Genomic DNA, 14,521 nt, shown 5'->3' with positions numbered 1-14,521 from the left:
ATCGGACGATAGATGTCTTAATATCGGGATATGAGATTTTGGTCATATCGCACAGCCCTACCCACTACTTACTTTGTTATGTGTTATCAGAGAACAATCAGCTGCAAACAGCAATGAAACATTCAACTATATACTATTTAAAGCACTAATGACCCTGCTTTCTACCAAGACGTGATAAGTAAGTAGCCTGTGGAAAGCTGGTGGGTTTACTCTCTGTGTAAAAGGTTCCTACAGGCTCCACTGGTTAAACGTGTCTCAACGCCGAGATGGCGCCGATAGCTTTAGCCGTAGCTACCCCACTAGGTTTAGACAGTCACAATAAAAAAAGCGATAATATTTCAATGTCAAACGTCATAATTAAGGATCAACATCTAAATAATGCTGTGTACAGACTCACACAGGTGTTAAATTACACCGTAAACTTACCTTAGACCTTCCCCCGTCGTTCTCCTCCTAATTGTGCTCGGAGACAGAAAACATATCGGCAATTACCCCGATGGTTATCCCGGACAGCACTAAAGTCCTGAGTGCTGCAGCCGGGATTTCAAGACCTGGACGACCAACATTTGAAGACAGTTCTTCCTCGGCGTATTCCAAACGAACACGGTGCTGAATTGATCTTAAACTTTCGACAATGTTGTCATCGATGCTAACATCTTGAAGAGCAATTATCATCCCAAGCATTTCAGAAACATCATCTAAACGACTCAAAACAGTATCTACAGGTAAATGATCCCTCTCTATCTGATCTGCTAAAATGAGCAGAATTGACTGAAGTTCACACCAGTCCGCCATCCTCCGTGACTTTTGACCTAGCACGTTTTTGCTAGCTGTGGCAGCCCAGCCGTCCGCGGAGAGGTATCCAGGAAAACTAGTCGATGGTAAACGATCAGCCAATAGGAGCAAAGGTCCAACCCACTCACACTGATTGACAGACAAAGTCATTCTGCTGAAAAGTCGCATTATGAAATAAATAGGCCATCGGGAAAAACGGGATTTTGAAATAAAGACTGACTTTGAAAAAAGGCCATTTTGGATTAAAAACGGCTGGAAATAAATAAAATGCCTCAGGAATAATCTCTGTTATTGTGAAAAATAATGACCATGAAATAATATTTCACAATAATAAGTAAATTTATATAGCAGAATGCAATATATTTCAGAATGACGAGCTTTTTTTTCAAAATGTGTTCCATTATTTCACAATATCATTCTCGTATTACATATCTGTGTCTTATTTATTCACATAGTTATTTATTTCATCATGTCCTATTATTTATTTAATTTTGAACACTTTGGAGTTCCATAAACGTGGGAACGCTTTACAAACATTCAGAGATGAACTTACACACTTGCTTTACTTCTCTCTGGGATAACTTCCTCGGAGATGAAATGCTGGTTTGGTAGCGAGGCTACAAATACACACAGCCGCTCTATCACGTGACGCATACTGCTCCAACGTGCTACGGTTATGAGCCGAGTTATGCCGTGTAGCAAGTTTTGTGAGGTGCTTTTTTGATATTTAATGGATCGGATTACATTTTTTATTTCTCTCCGATATCCGATCCAGTAATTTACGTCAGTATCGGACCGATACCGATACCTAATATCGGATCGGTCCATCTCTAGTTTGGACTCTATTTTTACTCTCTGATAATCAGCAATAAGTTCGATCTAATCTTACTCCTAAAACAGTGACTGAGGGTAGCTGTGCTTTTCTTTGTTTCAGGTCAGGGTGTTTGTTCATATTAAACATGAGCAAAGTTTCCAAGAAGGAGCTCAGGGGATATACAGTGATCGCTGTTAGAAAAATTGGACGTGCTTTATCACAGGGGGTTTTTTGGCTCATGTATCTGCATGATGTCACAGAGCTCTGTCTATGAATACACAAGCTGCACTCACCTGATGGTCACTTCTTGCATTAGCTTGTTTCATTCAGAGGGTGAGCTGCCCACTGCACACTGTGGTCAGGATTATCCATGATGGACATCTCCTCTCTGCTTCAAACATTTCAGCCAATCACAGAGCTGGCCTTCCTGTTCAGTTAGCCTGTTGGTATCACCAGCTATATAGCAAATTTAAAACCAAGGGTACACCAAAGTGCTTCACAATAGTATAATAAACAGGAAGTCATTAAAACAAAATAGAATAGATGAACATACAAAAGCATTAATAAGTAGAAATAGGGAAAATTCATAATAGTATCCAGAGAGAAATAAAACAAATAATAACACAAACAAAACAATCAGTGAAAACATAAACTGAGTTCACTATCTGTTACTGCAGTGCATTGGTTTCCATGGTGATTTAGCCTGGTAAAAAGAGACTCTGACTTTAAGATAACCTATTAATCTCACTTAATCCCTTAGTTCATTAGTTCCCTCAGTGTTTCCCTCTGTGTCATTCTTCTGTTTCTCCTTCTGTTAAGTTCACTCGTGTTATGTTTTTTTTCACTTTTAGTTGTTGTTTACATCCTATTTCATCTGGGTAGCTCACATTCAGCTTTGCCATCCCATTATTGTCTAGATTTGTTTCAGCTGTGTCTAGTTACCCTCCTGTGTCCTGTTCCCTGATTACACCGTGTGGGTATAAATAGTCCTGCCCTTCCTTTGGTCCCTGCGTTGTCCATTGTAGTGTCTCTTATGGTGGTCGTGGTGGTCTGTGTTTGTTCCTGATGTTATTTTGGATTGCCTTCATTTGGAGCTTTCCTGGGAATATGTTTTCAATCTGAATAAAGGTTATTAAAGCTCGCCTTTTGTTTATTGAAACATTGACATCTTGTATTTGGGTCGTCACTCCACCCTGTTACCTGAGAGAACCGATGGACAGGCTGTGGGCTCGTGGACGAGTCATAAAATAAAATTCAAACTTGTTATTGCGGGCGTGAAAATAAAGGCCAAAACTTTCTTTTGTATCAGGCTGTAAACGTACTTTTTAAAGCTGTAACGTTGTCTATTTTAACACTAGAGTCTGTGACACACTGTTGGAGCTGCCCTCCAGTGGACATTAGAGACACTTGAGTATTTGTCGATTCTGTGTTTGCTTCATTTTTCAGCTCTGGAGGTTCCTCGTTGCTTTAGGCTCAAAATAACGGAATAAAAATGTAAAATGGTAAAAAAACAACAACTGCACAATCAGAAAAACACACAGACACAAAGAAGACTCTCCCACAGTCCCAACTCACCCACTCTACAACCGCCAGAACAAATTAAAACACCTCTAGATGTAGAGTCACCTACGCTTCCAGAAAACACTGAAGCTGCAATAATCATGAAACATGAAGTAAACAAATGTTAAACACCAACATGTACATTTTATCAAACAAAGAAATATTAAAGGCAGGAAATTAGAAAGTGAGTCAGTCATTCTATTTTTCTGGGAGACAGCGATTTACTTTTCGACATGGGAGGATGTGGATGTCGACACATTTGCAGGTAGAATATTAACTTCCTTTCTGCTTCTTTTTGTGTCCTTTTATATGAAAATTGTGAGAGCAAACAAGAGAAGCCAAAGCTGATACTAGTTCAGCTGATTTCAGCTTATTTGCAAAACCCTGTCTGTGTTGTTATTACAGCTTCCTGTGTGCTTCTGTTTATGCGAGCGTATTCATGTTTCTGCATCTGTATGTGAAGCACACGCTGCAGTACGTTTGTTTCCCCGTTTGCTTCCGAATACATCAGTTCATGTTTGTGCATGCAAATCAGTATTTATCTTAATAGTTTACATGTCTGTGTTTTGCATATAAATTTAAACGTGTGAATGTGCGTCGGAGGATGTTTTACGCAGCACCGTGGCGGCTTCATCTCTAAGCTAGCTGTGATGCTTCTGGAGGTCACTGAGCTAGTTTTAATCCTCCCGGTCGGCAGTGAAGAAAGCAATACTGCACACATCATCAGGCCTGTGAGAGAGAAATAATGCATCCATGTGTTCATCAGCATTTAAATGTTGTTTCTGCTGATGAAAGAGGGAAATCTGCCGTTATCATTCCAAAGGGAAATGTGGATGTTTTCATTTCACTAATGACCAAGTGTGTGTTTGTGTGTGCAGAAGCTCATATTTATGGCATGACTGGATCAGTCTGGATGGATTCACACTGTAATTATTCACATATGTTCAAGGTTCAAGGTTCTTTATTTGTCACATGCATAGTTATACAAGTATAACACACAGTGAAATGTATCCTGACACGATCCTCCACATGTGCAAAAACATGGGGGGGGGTAGAGGGATAACATTATAAATATATATATAGTATATACATTGGGTGAATGTGCAGTAGAAGCAGCAGCAGGTGAATTCTGTACATTAATATGAATAGACATCTGACTATTTTACAGAATGGACAATATAAACATATTTAAAGTTAAAGGAAGTTAAAGGAATTGAGTGTCTGGAGGAGAGTCTCAGTCAATTATAGATGATGTGAGATGGCGTGTGTGTGTGTGTGTGTGTGGGGGGGGGGGGGGGGGGGGGTTGGTTTAGGGCCCGGATGGCTTGAGGATAAAAGCTCTTCTTGAGTCTCTCTGTCCTTGCCCGGATGATGCGGAACTTTCTACCAGATTGTAGAAGTTGGAACAGTTTGTTGCCAGGATGGGACGGGTCCTTCAGAATCTGCGTTGCTGTAGTCCGGCATCTCCTGGTGTAGGTGTCCTGAAGTGGGGGGAGAGCAATCCTGCAGCAGCGTTCTGCTGTACGGATCACTCTCTGGAGAGCTTTTTGGTCCTTCACACAGCTGTTCCCGAACCACGCTGTCATGTTCTGTGTGAGGATACTCTCCACAGCGCCTGTATAGAAGATCCTGAGGATCTTTGGAGAGACCCTGAACTTCCTTAGTTGTCGGAGGTGATACAGGCGCTGCCTGTTTTCTTCATGTGTTTAATGTGCAAAGGATGAATAAAGGTCACAGCGTGAGGATAAATACAGTATGTGCGAAAGTTTGGGGGATGATGCATCTATTATTTGAACATCTCAAGCTTCCTTCACAAGTTCTAACGAGAACCTGATTTGCAGATAAAAAGAAAAATATGAAGCCTTAATATTCATCCATCCATTTTGGTTTGCATAGCCAATTCAGGCTCACGTGAGGTAGAGCCTGTCCCAGAGGGGAAGGTTGTACCCTGGACGGGTCACCAGTCTGAAACATCACAGTCCAAAAATGTTTTCTCACTGTGTGCAGCCCTGAGCGTCGGCGTTCAGCCTGATCTTGAATGAAACTTTCTCTTTTCTTTTGACCTCCTACGTATGCTTCAAATCAAATCAAATCAAATCAAATCACCTTTATTGTCACGTCACATGTGCAGGTACACTGGTACAGTACATGCGAGTGAAATTCTTGTGTGCGAGCTTCACAAGCAACAGAGTTGTGCAAAATACAATAACGTGCAACAAGCAAAATATAAAAATGGTTAATCTAAAAAGTAATAAATATATGTACCATATATAAAGGTATATACATTACTGAATGTGTGTACTAAATATGTTTTTCTACGTGTGTGTGTGTGTGTGTGTGTGTGTGTGTGTGTGAGTGTGTATATACATGTTTTACAAATGAAATAGAGTAAACAATAAAATAAGATATATAAAATATAAAATATACAGAGGTAGGTATGTGCAAAACAGTGGCATTAATGTACAGTATGGAGTGCATAATGTTGAAGTTCCAGTAGTGAGGGTGAGGTGTCTATGACGTGTTCAGCAGTCTGATGGCCTGGTGGAAAAAGCTGTCTCTCAGTCTGCTGGTTCGGGACCGGATGCTGCAGAACCTCCTTCCTGATGGAAGTAGTCTGAACAGTTTGTGGCTGGGGTGACTGGAGTCCTTGATGATCCTCCCCGCTTTCCTCAGGCACCGCTTCCTGTAGATGTCTTGGAGGGAGGGAAGCTCACCTCCAATTATCCGTTCAGCACACCGCACTACTCTCTGGAGAGCTTTGCGGTTGTAAGCGGTGCTGTTGCCGTACCAGGTGGTGATGCATCCGGTGAGGATGCTTCATCTCTATAATGACTTTAGGGGCTCTTAACAAAGAATTAATCTGGTTGGCAAAACTACCACCTTATCTGGAAATGGACTGGTTCTTATATAACGCTCTTCTACTCTATCTGAGCACTCAAAGCACTTTATACAACTAATTCATTCACCCACTCATTTTTTTTCCTAAACTGTGCTTACTGTCTAACATACACAGATACATCGGAGAGCAACATGGGGTTAGTATCTTGCCCAAGGATATTTGGCATGCAGACTGGGATCGAACCACCAACCTTCCAGTTAGAAGCTGACCTGCTCTACCACCTGAGTTACAGCCACCCCGACAGGAGGAGGCTGCTGGCCTCATCAGATCAACCAAGAAAGTCAGGAAATCTGGCCAGGTGTCCAGTGTGAAAGCATCTTCAGATTAAATGATCCTACATCTGCTCTGTTTGCTTGGTTTTGTACTTCTCGTGCTCAGGAGTGCTCCGCAGTGCGTGTGGTTCACTTCACTCGTATATTTCTGTTGAACACTGATGAATCCTGTGTGGGGAAACATCCTTAGTTGGCATCAATCAGACCCCAGAGAGCTTTGGCTCCATGTCACACACCTTAATACCAGGAAACCAAATACTGTCAGCGCCGATCACACACGTAGAGCTGACTGAGCATGTGCAGAGGATACCACATGGTTTGTACTGCAAAAGAGTGTTTCCTGTAAAAAATAAATAAATACAGCAGCTGAGTTAACCGTGTGTTTAAGCTTGAAGGTTGGCATAAATCTGTCCATGTGTAAATGTGTGAATGTGTAAGTGCTGCATTTGTAGGTGTGTTTGCACTTCTTTATTCCTCACAGTCACATTGATTCATGAGTGTTGACTTACTCTGCTGTTAGCACTGAGTCACTCTGGATAAAAGCATCAGCTAAATGTTGAAAATGTAAATGAAAAGAGGTGTGTGTGCGTTGAGTATGTGGGTCAGCGGGTTTGCAGTTGTAAAGCTCCTTTCAGGCTGTGTTTATGCTCAGGGTTTCACTGCTTGTGTGGCGTCTTTTATGCATTTAGCTCAAACTCTCTGTATTTCTGCCCTCGCCTGTATGCACTGCAAGTGTGCGCACATATTTCTCAGAGATTAAAATGTGCACATGCGCCTCGCACTGTGCATGTCTGTGTGTGTGTGGAGGAGGAAGGGGGAGGTCACAACCCATTACTCATTGCTAGCTGTGTTTACTTTCATCTAATAGGAAAAACAACATTGATGGCTTCCACCACATTATAAATCGATAGATTACCCAAACACGTAATAAATCAGGTTGCCGTGGCTTTGTCAGAGCAATGGACTCTTCTACATTGATTTCTGCATAGATTTAATAAGAGGCCCCCCAGCAGGCGTAGAGAATCACTTGGCTGCTATCTAAATTAAGCTCTCCAGGATGTAATCACACCTCAGTCCATTAAATGGGCTGCCTCGGCTCATAGACTTTAACTGTAGAACTCGTGGGGCCCAAGTCGGAGTCTGGGGGTCTGCAGATAGAAAAACTGAGGTTTAACAGCCTAATCATAGGCTCTGAGAACTGAATGCGTTTCATCTATTGGAAACACATCGTCTCATTTAATGCGTGGGAGGTGAGGGTTGCATCAGATCACTGGGCTGTTATATCTTTAGCAGGGGGTCTTTACATGCACCCCCGTTTCTACTTTACACACGCTAGAACTGAATCTTTTAGTTGCCACTTTATATCTTTAAAGCAACGATAAGAAACAGACCTTTCTAAAGAAGGCGCACAACTCGCTACTCAGTGATTTCTTTTTATCGTTCGTTCATACATTTGGAAATGTTGCTTTGCTAATCTTGCTGTGCACAACCTCAGCTACCTCACATCTGTAGCCAATCTGAAATCACCAAGGCACCAAAGAAGAATGTCTTTGGGTTGCAAGAGAAACACAGAGAACCTGTAGGAAACACTGCGCATAAAGAAGGCATTTTATTTAGTTATATATACACCACACACACTCTGGTGTACCTTTAGGTGTGCAGCTATGGCTTGTCCCTCTAAGGTACTGTTTCTTCACCCAGGGGATACTTATTTGTACCTTAATGTAACAGCACACGATTGGACTTTTAAAGTGCAAAACTGAGTTCCCAATAATTGGTTTTGTAATTTTGTTATCCAGTCACATGATCTGCGTGTGCACATATGACTGACTAACAACATACACGCATGTATTTGGACCGTACTGATGACAGATACCAACTTCAACCTATCAGAATGTATTTAATGGTTGTCATGTAATTTAAATAACAAGAGCAACATTCATATTTAATCCAAATTCTGTTTGTATTAGGTTCAACACAAAGCAGGTCCTGACATTGCAACTTAAAGCTTAAACATGTATACACCTCTGTGGCTGTCAAAAATCCACACAATCTCCTCGCCATTGCCACGAGCCAATAAAAAGCTCCCTTTTGTTACGTCCCTGGGTTACTGTCGAGGATTTGGGTCCTAGATCTTAACATCTTTCTACACCTCTTTATCACCACCAGTACACAGCAAACAAACATGCCTTAAAAGAAACAAAGAGCAGCTGTAAGATTTAAATATATCTGTAAATCGACTTCTCAGTACGATAGGCTGATAACACAAACACTGTGAAAAGTAAAGTGGGCCAAAGAAAATGCGTACATTCCCCAGGGAATATAAAAGTCTCAGTTAAATCCACGTAGGATTTTACGTTGCTGTAAAAAGCACACTAACATCACACTCCTGCACAAAGAGGGCTCAGTCAGATCACAGCTAAAGCCAGTGAAAGATGTTGCTTCAGTGGTGTAAGACCCATGTGAGACTAATGTATGGGGCTGGTGCTCCAGCTACAGCCATAGAAAATTTAATAAGAGGCCCTCAGCAGCCATAGAGGATCACTTGGCTGATTTCAAGATTAAGCACTGTCTGGTTGTAATCACATCTCGTTCCAATAAAGGGGATTCTCCAGCTTATGGACTTTAGCAGACAGACACCAAGGAAATGAAGATCAGAGCTGAACAAGTGTAGCTTTCAGGAAAGGTTTTCAAGAATGAACGACAGTCTCAGGAGGCCTTCGACCGGATAGTTTACAGATGACATAGCCACTGTGGAGGGGCTTTGCTTTAGACAGTCTCACCAGGTGAGCAGAAGTTCACCTAACAGGAGCTGGTATGGTAATTTCAGGCTACACGTTTTCAGACTAGAGTATGCAAGACACTACAGTAGCTTTGCATGATTCATATTTCAAAATAATCCAAAGCTTGACACAGTTAGGATCTGTCCTGTTGTGATGTTTTTGCTCGTCCACACATGTAATGTCTTGTTATCTTGTATTTAGAAGCTGGCTTATGAAGAGTTATTTTACAACTCAAAGCCTAACCAAAACTTTCAAACTCAAAACAGGCACCAGATAAAAACGAGCAGTCAACTTCTTGATAAACGATCGATATAGCCACCATGACAACGCCCACCTGTTGTGAGGTGTCAAGCTGAGTGCTTTCACTTTGGCCACAATGGTGTTTTAAAAGCAGACATGAAGAGTTCGGGGTAGCTCTCACTGACTCATGACCTTTCAGTCACATCCTTCTTTTCTCCAGTAACAACCATAATTTACAAAATGAGTCTCGTGTTGTATTCGCTAAGACTTGGAAGTAGCAACATAAAGTCATCGAGTGTTTACTGAGGTAATAAATTAAGCAGGCCAAAGAGGTTTTTCTAATAGACTTTATAGACTACGGCCAAAAGTGTTTACCCCGTGGACTCTGAACTCTGCACTCCATCTCTGATGAGATGGTTGCAGTTCATTTAAGTCAATGGACGTCTATGTGTAATTGTCACGGACTTGAGGCTCAAGTGTGGTTTGGACCCAAAAGCAGACTCAAAATGCACAAACTATTTACAAGGTTTATTTACAGAAAGAAGCAAGACTCAGACTAGAACATGGGTTTAAATTAAAAATGTAAACAGGAGCCGTAGAGGGTCGAGGACGGGGAACACGAGGAGGGCACGGAACGGGAACTTCTGTAACAGAGGAGAGAGGAGTTACTGGGCAGGAAAACAAGAGAATGGCTAAAGGCGAGTTAGCATTGCAGAGGTGGGTACGCTTTTCGCAGGTGAAAACCAGTCAGCACTGGAGGGGGTGGCAGTGAGTGTCCAGAGGAAGGACTGGGCACGTGAGAGGAGATAGTCCAGGAGATCCAGAGGGAGGAGAGATCCAAGAGAGACACGATGGGCAGGAGGGCAGGCCACAGACGGAGGTGATTAGGAAACCTCTGGTTTGTAGACTGATCGATTTAGTTGCACCAAACAGGACCAGCGTTGTAGAGTGGGACAAGAGGAGATGGATCTGAAGAAACTGGGAACAAAAAAGGCAAATTTACAGACGAGCATGAACGAGGAACACAAAGGGGGCCGAGTTACCCCCAACGATAGCAGGACGAACTGTTTGAGAGTGGTAGGCAGCGCTGGGTTAAGAACCCTCTGCTGATTGCCCTGGAAACGAGGAACAGGTGAGGCGCTGGAAGCTCCCCCCCCAGGGGATGGAAACCTGGAACTCCTCTCACAAACAGGAACACTCCCACGGCACATGACAATGGAGACAGAATGACAGCAGGACATCCTAAAAGACAACGTCCCTCTGGAAATTAGCGCTGCTCCCTATTTTTATTTTTTTCATCAGTTTCAGAAGACAACACTGCTGATTTATGAGGTTTTCCTTATATTCAAGCTGCTCAAACTGCTTTTATGGAGATCCTTCGGCTGTGTTAAACTTCTGCTGGTGAAAACATTTGCCATTCTGCTCTGGAGATCAGATGTAGTTGGAAAGGTGATTCTCACCTGAACCTGCTGCAGTGGAGAGTGGGTGAGTACCATCGAGTCACAGGATAAGGACCTCAGTAGACAGGCAGCTGATTATCGTTCTGTTCTACAGAAAGTATACGCCGTGTCTCTGCGTATGTGCTTGTAAGCCACTTAACACAAGAGCAGCACACACTGAATAAATTCACAACTGTCTAATTACAAGCAGAACACAGATGTTTGGTATTGTCCATCATCTGTCAGGCATGAAGCACCATTAGGAGACACCATTACAGCTGCCACAGCAACAAAAAAGCTCTTCAGTGATAATCTACACCAGCTCGAAAGCCTCTTTTTTCTGTCTGTACATAACGCTGGAAAAACCACTGAGAAAATAAATAATAAAAAAATTAAATGGTGACACTTCAAACAGCATATGTTGGGATAATTAGCAAACCCAAACAATTTGCATTTTAGACATCTCGCCAATTATTTTCATTTCTGTGTTCCAGAGTGTTGAGGATGCTGGGAGAGAAGCATTGACGGTCGAACTTAAATAAGAAGAGAGAGACAAGGGGAAAACCAGACAGAAGGGAGTGAAAGAGAGCGAAAGCTACATGTAAAGATGCAGAGAAAGGAAGTGATGGCGAGAGCAGAGGAGGGAAACATTTCTTCCCTTCAATGCAAACTCTCATTTGGCTTGCACAGCAAGGTGTAAATAAACTAGACAATTAATTGGAGATGGATGCAAGTGGGTGGAAAACTCCCTGAAGGGCAATAAACACTTACTGCCAGAGTTGTTTTCACTTGGTGGAACACAGCACCAACACTGTTTGGACTGCCCATGTTGGCCAAGACCGGAGTCTCATTTATCATGCCCTTCCAAAACAGTCCGAAGCAACATTTCAAAAGCTCACTTTAAATTTAGGCAAACTGCACACATTTAAGGCAGAGCAGAGATTATATTGGTGCGAGGAAAACGAGGGTTGACTGCTGCATTCTCGAGCTTTGTACGCATATATACATAAATATCTCTGCAGTATAGAGGTGTAGCATGTTATTTCACAACACGCATGACGCACTACCCCTGACCTTTTCACAAGTCATTCAGTGCCTTTAAATGTTACATGGAAATGCAGAGACATGACTCACAAATGTGCCTGAAGTACCGCGCTGTTTCTACATTAATTTAATCTTTTGACAACATGCTGGGCAACCGAGTCTGAATCATACATATATAACATTTATCACTTACATAGCCTCAATCACTTTACTCTTTGAGTGTGAGTTGTCGTCTTGGTGTGTTAACCTACAGCAGACTGGTGACTTCTGTAACCCGCCTTTCACCCTACGACAGCTGTGATGGCCTAGAGCTAGAAGTGGGCGATATATCGAATATACTCAATGTATCGCGAGTTTTCCGTGTACGATGGTTAGAATGGCTTTATCGTAACCATCGGGTATATGATGCCATGGAAATATTAAGCTGTCTGCACGTAATTCACTGAGTTTTTTCCTTCCACACACATGCACACCTGCATCATTATGCATCATTAATCCCCCCTCCCAACCAGAACATTTTCTGCCTGGCACACCTGCGCAGAGCATGCGTGTTTATATCCTACCAGATAGGGAAAAATATGGCGATAGTGGCAGGATATCCAACAAAATGCGGTAATTTGCAAAACATGCCGTAAAACTGTTCCAGCACCACAAATTGATTTCACCAGCTGAAACGTCATCCACTTCAAAATAAAGAATGTTTTAATCTTTCCATGTGAATGTCTCCCCACAAACCAAAGAAACCATTAAATAAACCAGCCATGATACGAGCTACAGCGGCGCTCGGCGAGAGAAACGGCTCGGTAACTCTGATTCCATATTATTGTATATTGTGGTCTTCCTTTGCTGCTGGTTCAGTGAATTTTGGTCGGAGCGTGACGAAAGTTGCAGTTTTGGAATCTGTGAGATCTCTGCTTTTAGCCAATGTGCTGTTCCCTTACATAAGGTCGAGTAAGTTCGACCCTCTGCATGTCCTTCTTCACTACATCCATGAACCACCTCTGAGCTCTTCCTCTTCTCTACTCCTGCCTGGCAGCTCCATCTTCATCATCCTTTGTCCAACATTCCCAAACCATCTCAGCGTCTCTGACTCTGAGCGGTCCCTCTGATGGACTCATTTCTAATCCTAGCTTCCCAGTTTCTCTTTGTTAACCTTTTCCTTTAAATACTTCCCTGTACTTCCTCTTTCCACGATCAGGTCTTCTTGTCCTTTTTTGTCTGCCCAGAACACACACCAGAAACCTTCCTGGTAATTGGACAGGCAGGAGATTGGCGACCTGTCCAGGGTGTTCACCACCTCTTGCACTATAACAGCTGTGATAGGTTCCAGTCCCCCCACAACCCTGATGAGGATGTGCAGGTGAGGATGGATGGATGATTTATAGACTGTCTCTCTCTGCACCCAACTTCCAGTTCCTGCATTATTTTCTCATGTTTGACGGGATGTTTTTTTTTCTTCCTCTTGTCTGGTTTGATTACATCACTAACCGCCATCACGTGCTTAATTCTTCGGTGCCCTGTGTTTGGCTTTTCTTCTTCTCCATGTAATCACAGCCAGAGAATCACAGAAATGCAAGGCCCATGGGGTCAGCAGTGATGAGTGCCTACAGTGACCCAAGGACAGAGCAACCATGAATCACTGGTGGGTGGGTGGAGGGGATGTCTGCTGCACAGCAGCTTCCTGGACTTAAAGAATCTACTGCTAACATCTTTCTCTCAGATGCTACAAGAGTCTGCTTTCACATGAAACCATGACATTTCTTCACAGGTCAAACACACATAACTTGCATAACTTGCTCCATCAAACGTAGCTGACAAAACGAAGGCTAGCGTGACAGACATCAGCACCATGCTCTCTTGCTTTGGATGAGGTATGAGGTTGTTGGGCTATCATCATGTTTATCCAGCTGCTGCTGTGATTCATTGATTCTGATGATGATGCATGCAAGCACAGACTGCGCTTGCATTTAATATTGTACGTCAGATCTTGAGCGATGTAAAAAGATTCTGAGTTACGATTTTGTTTCCATACATTTTTCAGACACCTTTTTTAATTTCAGATGTAGTCTCCACTCACAAGTGGCTCAACCTCCTCAAGGAAATATCAATAATTGTAGGCTGAAGGAAAACATTTCTCCCTTTCACATGAAATGAATATATGTCAGGATTTCTCCCGACAGATTCTTCTGAGGACGTTTCAGTTAATTCCTTTTCATGTCAGCCTCAGAACTCGGCATTGATCATTTTCACTTCATCAAAAGGCTGCAGGTTCATTTCACATAAGACAAACAAACAAATACATAAAGCAGAGTCTGTGGGTCCACGCGGAACTCCAAAGCATGCTCCCACTGTGCTGAGGAAAACAGATTCGTACTTGTTTTTCTAATATTCAGACTTTAGCGATGAAGGCTCTTGATGTTTTCGCTCAAAGACCTGTGAGCATTGGTGGATCTGAGCTGCAGAAATACAGCAGCCTGAAGATTTTATTAACCTTACAGAGTTCTTTTTTCTCATTTGTCAGTATGTGAACATGAAGAATCTGTTCCTTGCAGCTTGAACTTAACTGTGAATGACCAAAAGATCAACACAGCATCTTAATTTCCCCAGTGTGTTTCCCCTCAGTGTTTCTCCTGCAGTGTGACTGACTGCAGGCCTGCCTTCACGCGCTCTCTTTC

The sequence above is a fragment of the Oreochromis niloticus genome, linkage group LG5 (genome assembly GCF_001858045.2).
Source record: "Oreochromis niloticus isolate F11D_XX linkage group LG5, O_niloticus_UMD_NMBU, whole genome shotgun sequence".
Lineage (NCBI taxonomy): Eukaryota > Metazoa > Chordata > Actinopteri > Cichliformes > Cichlidae > Oreochromis > Oreochromis niloticus.
This window is presented reverse-complemented; position numbering follows the sequence as displayed.